Source organism: Rhinichthys klamathensis, unplaced genomic scaffold (assembly GCF_029890125.1).
Source record: "Rhinichthys klamathensis goyatoka isolate OS25496 unplaced genomic scaffold, OSU_Roscu_1.1 h1tg000105l_1, whole genome shotgun sequence".
Lineage (NCBI taxonomy): Eukaryota > Metazoa > Chordata > Actinopteri > Cypriniformes > Leuciscidae > Rhinichthys > Rhinichthys klamathensis.
This window is the reverse complement of record NW_026606644.1, coordinates 1985903-1995159: the sequence shown is the minus strand read 5'-3', so window position 1 is coordinate 1995159 and position 9257 is coordinate 1985903.

The window sequence follows — 9257 nt, the reverse complement described above, 5'->3', positions numbered from 1 at the left end:
ATAAGCTCAGGTAAAGCTCATAGCACGATCATCGGATAACGTTAGCTGTATGCTATGCTACTATCTAAGCTAACTAAAAAACACACTAACAACGAGAAATGTTTAATTTCACAATCTATAGCTTCGGTTAAATACTAGTATATGAAACGTATAATTTAAAATACATTAAATACATTAATGACTCGTTATACCGTAGTACAAACGTCTTCTATAATAAAGTGATTTTGTATGATTTGTAACCAGGCACCAAAGCGATTACCTATAAAACGTGCTTTGAACCAATCGGATTGCTTGGGTCCTACGCCCGGACTATTCACACCGAGTGACCGGATTATTCACCACACCGGTTTGGACTACATCCCTCTACTTCCGTTTTTAATGACGTAACTAAAACAGTTTTTTGAATAATCTCCGCCCACGGGCATACACAAAAAAGGGGGCGTTGTCTTGTTTCGCTCCACGGAGAAGAGGAAGAGTTTCCTTTGTAGAGTGTGTTTGTCGCCATGTCGTCGAGACACTGTTATTTTCATGCCGGAGTCAATTCACCTGTGTCTGGCCTTCCCAGGGACGCTGTGCTTAGAGATCAATGGTTACAATTTATGTTTAACTCGGTTCCCGAAAATGTGCGCATGCATCTCCACGTTATGGTAAGAGGCGTGACCTTTCCGGGCAACGTGCGCTAAGCTGCTGTCGAATCACAACACAGGAACCGCTGGCCCAATCAGAACTCGTGACGTGTTTCTGAAGGAGGGACTTCATAGAGCAAGGAAGTCATCAGCCCGTTTTTTGGACAGTGAAAACAGCGGTATACAGATAAGTAAATTGTGTGAAAAATACTGTGTTTTTTTACACGCGAAACATGACCACATGTTATATTGCATACTGTAAACACAATCAAAGCTTCAAAAAACATGAAGAACGGGACCTTTAATACAGTTTGTAATGTAAACTAGTATGGAGCTAATAATATGACAAAATGATTTGAATTTGAATTGTGTAAATTTGAATTGTTTGCAAGTGTAATCTAACAAAATTGAATTTTAGGTGGTAGTTTAAATAGTTCTGAATTTGATTTTTTTAAACTAATATTGAACATTTGAAATTTAACAAATTGAAAGGTTTTTATGGCTGAATTTTATAGACATGTATTTTCAAACAGCTAGTTTTTTTGTTCTGAATTCAAATACTGCAAATATTCAGTTTAAAAAAAATACAGATTTAAGTTTTCAAGATGAAGAAATTCGGAACTTCAAATTCAGTTTTCTAAAATTCAATCTCAAAAATTCAAACTCAAAAATTCAGGTCTTACAGAAAGTAGGTCACAGGTCATCCACAGGGAAGAGTAGATGATCTCAGAAAAGTCGACAATTAGTCTTTAGTCTGCCAAAAAACAACAACAAACACATTAAAATCATGAACTCAAATGTCATTGTGAAAAAAAAATTTGTTACTGTTGTGTTGTAACAGTGTGTAGGCTAAATCAGACCTTTCAGGCTATAGCCTAACGCTAATAAGCCTTAGGCCCTATGCCAAAATTATTATTACAACTAAATTGTCGGTCATTAAATAGGAAAACTAAATAATTTTGTAGACGATTTGCTTTGTGTAACCCGACATCAGACATAAGGCCCGGACAAAGTTTTGGCTAGTGCTGTCTCGTGAATAAGTCACGTCTGACGGCCATTTCACACCGCATGCGTGAGCAGCGCGTATTTTTTTCAAGTACAGCTCGCTGCATCCTGCGGTGGATATCCAACCCGGCCCAAATCCATGTGTGACGTCAGAAGCCACGCCCATCCAAGTGTGACGTCGGAAGCCTCGCCCATGTCCAAATACGGCACGTGACTCGATTTGTTGTACGCATGCGCAAATGGCGCTGCTTCCTGTCGGAAAGGTCGGAAATATGTTTACGGCTGTTATCATAGTTATTGGTTTATAATAAAGATGAGGTTATTTGTATAGAGGTGTGACGCTACAGATTATTGGTGCAGTTAAATTGTGACGCTTTGGCAGGCTTGGAATGGTCTAAATCACAATCACTCCCTTAACAGTGAGCATTGCTCACTGGTTTTGTAAGTTAATGACATGGTAGTACAAGTAAACAATGTACCTTAAAACGATATTTTTGTATTTCTCTTGTATTTCTGTTACACAAATGGTAATCAATAATCATGGTTTTGCTATTATAAACGTATAAGGGAGCATCTATACTTAAACTAAAACGAGTTTTTGTCACTTTCTTAATTATATGGGATCCAAACTGCACTTATAGTTACCCCTTCTAAATAAAAATAAATAAATGTAAACTTTTTTTTACATTTCTTTCTATGTGGTTATAGAAATATTGCATTTTTACAACCAAATTAAGAATTCACTTATTAGTTAATGCCTGTTATAGCAAATGACTTTGAAATCAAATAATAAAACAGCAGAATGGAATTTATGTAAACCTTAAAGAACCAATATGGTGAAACTCGAAAAATTAGAATATCGTGCAAAAGTTCATTTATTTCAGTAATTCAACTAAAAGCTCATACTAATATATAATATAGACTCATTACATGCTCATTTCAAGCCTTTATGTGTTATAAATTTGATGATTATGGTTTACAGCTATGTTGAATTACTGAAATAAATGAACTTTTGGACAATATTCTAATACATAAAAAACAGTTAATCTCTCGCTTCACCTACTGTACAGGTTTTATGAGTTTAACATATCAAAATATCATCATAGTTTAAAATATCTTGGTCACAAATACATTTTTTATTTAATATTTTGTGTTAATACATCAAGTTTACACACATGGGTCTAAAATGACCCATCTATGCAAGTGTGATAACTTTTTGTTAAAATAACCAATGTCACAGTTGTTCAGAGCAACACATTCACTATACTACTTAAAATCAATAGTATATTCCTGCACAATCGAAAGGCTGCAGCTTTAGGACCCCGGGTACAGGACCCTAGTTTTTTAGTTTGTACATACATAGTTCGAAAGACATTTAATCTCAGGAGTATTTTTATAAAATGTGTTTTTTTATTCAAAATGTATCAGAGGCATTTTGAAAATTTTAAATTTACACAAAACAAATTAAAAATGTATATCAACACAACTGAAAAAGTGGAGTGAGTCTTAGTTTCTTGAATTATACTGTATGTTGATTAACCTCCTTAAGTTTAACTAATTTGCTCATTATCAGGTAAAATAACGATGGAATCAGCATACGCAGTCACTAAATGATATGGCCAGATATCAGAAGGCAAAACTCGAGAATGATTCAAGCATGAATTTATTTATATATACACATGTATTTATTTATATTATATGAAAGAACAAAATTATTTGTGCTAGAACAAAAGCACCAAAAAGATCCCCTTTTCCACCAGTTGCTGCAAGAATGGCTTCAACTCTGAGAGAGAGAGAGAGAGAAATATATATTTCAGTTGAACATGTTAAACAAATGTCTATTTCTGAATTAACACTTAACACTTATGAAATGTTGGAGTTGTAGAGAGAGAAAGTCAAATAGAATATTCATGTTACTGACGTCTAATTCCAAACTCCAAATGTGTCAATGTAAGAGCAACACCCATCAATTGAATGGTCTCCCTTCTTTCCTCAATTGTTTGTCAATTTGTCGGTTAAAATCTTCCACTTCACTGAAATAGTTTTCAGAGAACAGTCACTGTTGTGTTAACAGAAATATCAGTAACAAAAGGGTGCACTGGGCATTGTGCAAAAATAATTAATAATCTACTCTGAGCTGCAATGGATGAATAGAAAATGAGAATTTCTCTTTAGTCATAAAACTGCAGCAGGGACATTCGAACCACCCATCCAGGCAGAATTGATCTGCATCAGGCTTGAACTAAAAATGTGTAGGATGCTGTAAAACATGACAATAATTATGTGATCTTTCCATTAATCTAGAATAGATAGAAGGATACATAGAGAATTTGCCACATACAGAGTTATCAAGTAAGATGTAGTGAAATGATTCGGTTGCTCAACCAAGTTACTTTGCAAGGGTTGTAAGTGATAAGTGATCAGACCAAAACGTTTTAACCTAGCTATCGTTAAGTTGTTAATTACAATTCAGACAAACCTTTGGCCTGACAGTTAACAGTGCGCTAACTTGATTAGGATACAAACCAAAGTTTATTTTTACTTACCGACATGGCAAACAATCACTTGCTTTCAAAATTGTAGTACTCCTGAAAAGAAGTATAATATAGTTAGGAAAGTCTGCTGATGTGATGGCTGGCTTGCTGTCACTATATTTACTATGAATCAATAATAACACTTATTCATATTACAACAGTTTATCGTCACATTACATTATCTAAACATGTATAACTTCTTTGCATAGCAATGACTGAACAACTTCAAACTTTTTCAATATGGAGTATTTACAACGGACAGTGTGACAATCAAATCTCATATTCTTTACAAGCAGAATAAGATTTACAGGATGTAACGTCACACATAAGCACTGAAATAATATATTTTTTCCTATTTACCCTTAATCCAAATAACAACATGAAATTGGTGATATAATAATGCAGTTAGTATAGTATAATAGTAATAGTATACAAAACAAAATTCTCAGTTGAGAATCTAACGTAGTTACTGATACGAAATTCACTCAGCCAAATGTAACACACAACTCAGTTGAGACATTACAGGGGAGTTAAATGACCAAATATGTAAGTTGAAGATAATTCATAGCTCTAAAACAACATCATCAAACCTTATTGATTCGAATTACATCGATATTTTGACAATGCTAGTCAAGTGATCAACCGCACCGCACTGACCTCATTACAAACTATTATTAAAGTGATAAGAGCTGCTTTCAACAGGTAACATCTCATTCTCATACAACTCATTCGTATTATGTTGAACAGTGTTTATACTAAAACCGCAAGTGTGTTTTGTGCATTTTGTTTCGCAGTTACCTTCGTCTTCTAGTCTTCTCTTCTCGATGCTTCTTCCTGTTTTTAAATGTTAATGAGAATGTGTCCAATTTGGCCATGGGCGTGGTGGCTAATGACGTCACACTTGGATGTGGCTGGGTTGGATGTCCACCGCAGGATGCCAATAGCATCCTCATTTTTTTCGGCGTGCATGTTAATCAATGAGTGCATCCACACCGGGAGCAGGAGCAGCGTGTGAGCGTCGAGCAGGAGCGGCGCGTGAGCAGCAGAGAAGCGGGGGTTTCGGCGTCGTCGAATCTGTTTTTGCTGCACTTCTCCACGCTCAATTAAAGTGAATACACGTTTTGATGGACAAAATTTCACACAAAAAGTGCCCAAAATGCACAGAATAAGCATGTCTACTGAGTTTAAACAAGAACTTGAGTTGGCAAAAAAGAAAGAAAATGAAGACTAAAAAATAGTTAGGCCTATAGAAGATTAGGCTAAACTTTTTTTTAATTATTCAGTTTGGGTGAATATATATTATATAAATATATAGGCCTATTATATTTAAAATAAATATAATGGTGTATTATACTTATTTTAAATATATATATATATATATATATATATATCCTATATATATATATATATTAATGGTGTATTATATATAAAACTAGTGTAAACTATCCAGAAAATATTATATATAATTTAAACTTTTTTTTAGTTTATGTAACACAGACAGCTAACCCAAATTAAACCCAAGTGTGCGGTTTTGTGTGTGTGTGTGTTTTGTAGTCTTGTAAACATATCGAAAGTATGACTGAAACGAATAGATTGGAGCTGTTTTCTGTGTTGTTTTGTTTAACATTTATATGTGAATGTTGTACACCTCCCCATAACAAACTTTCAAGACTATCAATTTTATAAATTACCAACTTCTAAAACTTCTTTGTAAAGAATTCCTCGCTTAGCCTATATATGTAGCTTTGGAGCCGCTGCTGTGACACTGTACAAAAGCTTCCAGTGTGAATACTCTCGCGCGTCTGCAGCTGCAGTGGCGATGTAGTTACGCTGACGCGCTGCTCAAGTGCCGCTCACGCATGCGGTGTGAAACGGCCGTGAAGGGGTTCAAGCACTCCGGTTCGCGTCGTATTCACGACACGATACAGCACACCCTCTCGTACCGTATGCTTTATGGCGTTTATTTTGTGCCAAATCATGGATTACCAGGAGAAGGAGAAGTCTACCCTGCCGTCGCCGCCAGAACGTGTGGATTTTTGAATGGGATTGATTGGGACTGCCGACGGGAGACCAGCGGCGACGTCACAGGAGGAACGTCTTCCGGTGGCGACGTCACGGCGACGTATATTAGAATTCCAGTAAAAAATAACGCCTACTAACAACGTCTGAACTAGGTACGTCGCCTCAAAGCCGTGTGACACACACGTCGTCACTAAGTACGTCGCCACCAGTACCCATTGTCAGTGTAACTTTATTTTAACTTTATTGAGTGAATTCAAGTCATGTCTTGTACAGCCTGTTATAAATGCTTTTATTCCTCTGGCGACTGGGAACTCTGGAGTAGCATACAGTTCATGTGTTGTGCTTTATTGTTTGGATTCACTGTGCCAACAGAAGATAATGCTTTCACTTCCCCACAATGTGAAAATGGTTGTATTAGGTCTACAGTTACTTATAAAATTAATCAATAAAGTATTAGAGCTGTTTCATTCAATTTCTGTTATTAACTGTAGGCTATTTGTTATAGGCATTTGCCTTTGGTTATTTTATTGGCAACAAAGTATTTTACATGCATATTTCTGCATAATGATTTGGATTATTTTGATCATGCAAATGCGTTACTAATCAATGTAATCCTAAAGGAGTTATAAGATATATGTTGCTTTATGTCTGCACTTTTTCAGCAATTACATTGTTCTTGAAGTACAAGACAGCAAATTAAAAATCTTAAGACCCTCAGTGAAGTTCTTCATTTTCCATCGGGATGCTACACTTAGAGAAACCAGCATACTATTATACAATGATACAAACGTAATTTCCGACTCACTTAATGCTCATAATATAAAACTCCCATGATTCTATACCTAGAAGAACACCATTTATTGTTCAACTGTAGACAAACATACAGGCAGTGTTGGGGATTAGGCTAACTACATACATGCAATTTAGTCAAATAATTTAATTACAACATACTGTAAATGTAATTGTGTTATCTGTTACAGTTAGGCCTACTGGTAAAATATGTAATTAAATCACAATTTCTTATGAAAATGTTTAAGATGCCATATGAATATTTTCTTTAATAAGCTTGGCTATATATTGAATAATATTATTTTTGTTGCATTATGTGTATTTCATGTGCACGTTGTCTTCCTTTGCCATTTCCAGCCACAGTTGTTTAGTAAAGTTTGTTGCTGTTCTGGTGCTTTTGATTGGTTCTCATGTTTGAATTTGCAGCACTCAATTAAACTGCCTCTCAAGCTGTGTTTTTAAAATGGTTAACCATTGAAAAACAAAACATTTATGGCAGCATCAAATATGAGGAAAACATTGATGTAAATAAAACATGTAGCTTGTTGTTTAGCTAGTTTTTAGTTTAAGTTAGAGCTATAGTCTATTAACGAATAAATGTAAAAACACACTCAATGTAATATTTAATTAGTAAACCCCACAATTAATTGAGTTTTTTAAGTTTCTGTTGTAACGACTATTGCAGTTTTCATCCACTAGATGGTGCCATTGTCTTTGAATAGGCCTTGTGATGAGTGTTTTTAACCATTTGATGTGTATGTGAGCATGGCAGTGTGTTTGGTTTGTGTCACTGAGTGTGATGTAGTTTTAGTGTAGCCTATAAAAATAGTGTGTACAATTTTACAGCAGACCAACAGAAACAGTGATAGCTGCCATTTGGCTGAACAATTGCTGCTGCTCATTTTCATGAAACGTTTTTTATTTTTTTATTAGAAATTGTATTAGCAAATGTATACTTATTTTGGATAATCTATGCTATTGCAAGGTATTCTTCGGGGCTTTTTTCCCCTTACTCAGGACATATTGAGGATACAAAATCAGTTGAGTTTGCTTCTGTTGCAATTTGTTCAACCTTTTTTCATAAAATGACTGGACTACTAAGTTTCGGTTCATTTAAGAGGTTAAGGTTTAAGGTTCAAGGTTGACCCCCATTTTGGCTTAAAATGACTGGACTATAGCGTAATAGGCCTATTATATGTAACACTGAATATCTGATTATTCACAACCAATAAAAGAGTAACATTTCAAATAATTTTTTACATAATATACAGAGGCTGTGGAGCCACCACCAGCATTCTGACTGTTTGAATTGAGTGTGACCAGAAATGGTTACTGAGTTCTGACTAGCCCTGTGTCAAAATTAAGTGTTATAATTCTGTTTGCAAATTTGAAGTAAAACACCTTGTCAATGCCATTGTCATTTGTAGTATTATTCTTGATGTTACCTAAATCAATAAAGAAAAAATGCTTTTTTTGAAGATGGGGAGCAGGTTGAAATATAAACTATATTATGCCATCTTTATTTAATTTATCAGGGGTAGCATATTCTGATAGACTAATTATGATTTTTGACGATCAGCCAGTGTCCTGACGGCATGACCAACAGCAAAGTTGCACAGATTTATGGGCAGGGAAATGGACAACGCTTGTGGAACACGCACATGCGCAGAACCCGGTAGCATAAATCGACAGAACACCGAAAAAAGTAATTTGGACAACCTTACTGATAAAAATCTACAAGAAGTAGGCCCTACTAGTGGCAACATTTTTTCTTCATTTGTTGTAAACTGTATAAATTGTTTGCAAAAAGTGTGGTCCTCTCTCGATGGTGATTGTCTAAATGCATGAAATCTCCCGCTGGCCCATCACCAAAAGTGACGTTATGTCATATTTTTAATAAATTACCACTTGTGCATTATTTAACAATGTGCACCCTAGATGCCAATTGCAAGCTTATGATATTCAAACATTAACTCACGAGATATTATCGACTTTTTCAGCCTTAAATGCATTATTAAATTGTGCAATTGACAAAAAATGCAACAGTGCCATCATGTGATGAAATAACAAAACAGCAAGACATATTGAATCACTCCACTGAAGAGAACAAATAGGAAATACACATTTGCAAATTTGGACATAGACATCATATCAACAAAGCTAAAGTAGCCTAGTGTTTTTTTAATAGTACAAACTTCTCAGCTGACATAACTTACAAATTTAAGCTCATTAATATCTTTGAATAAATATCCATTAGATTACTGTCCTTTTAAATTTCTAT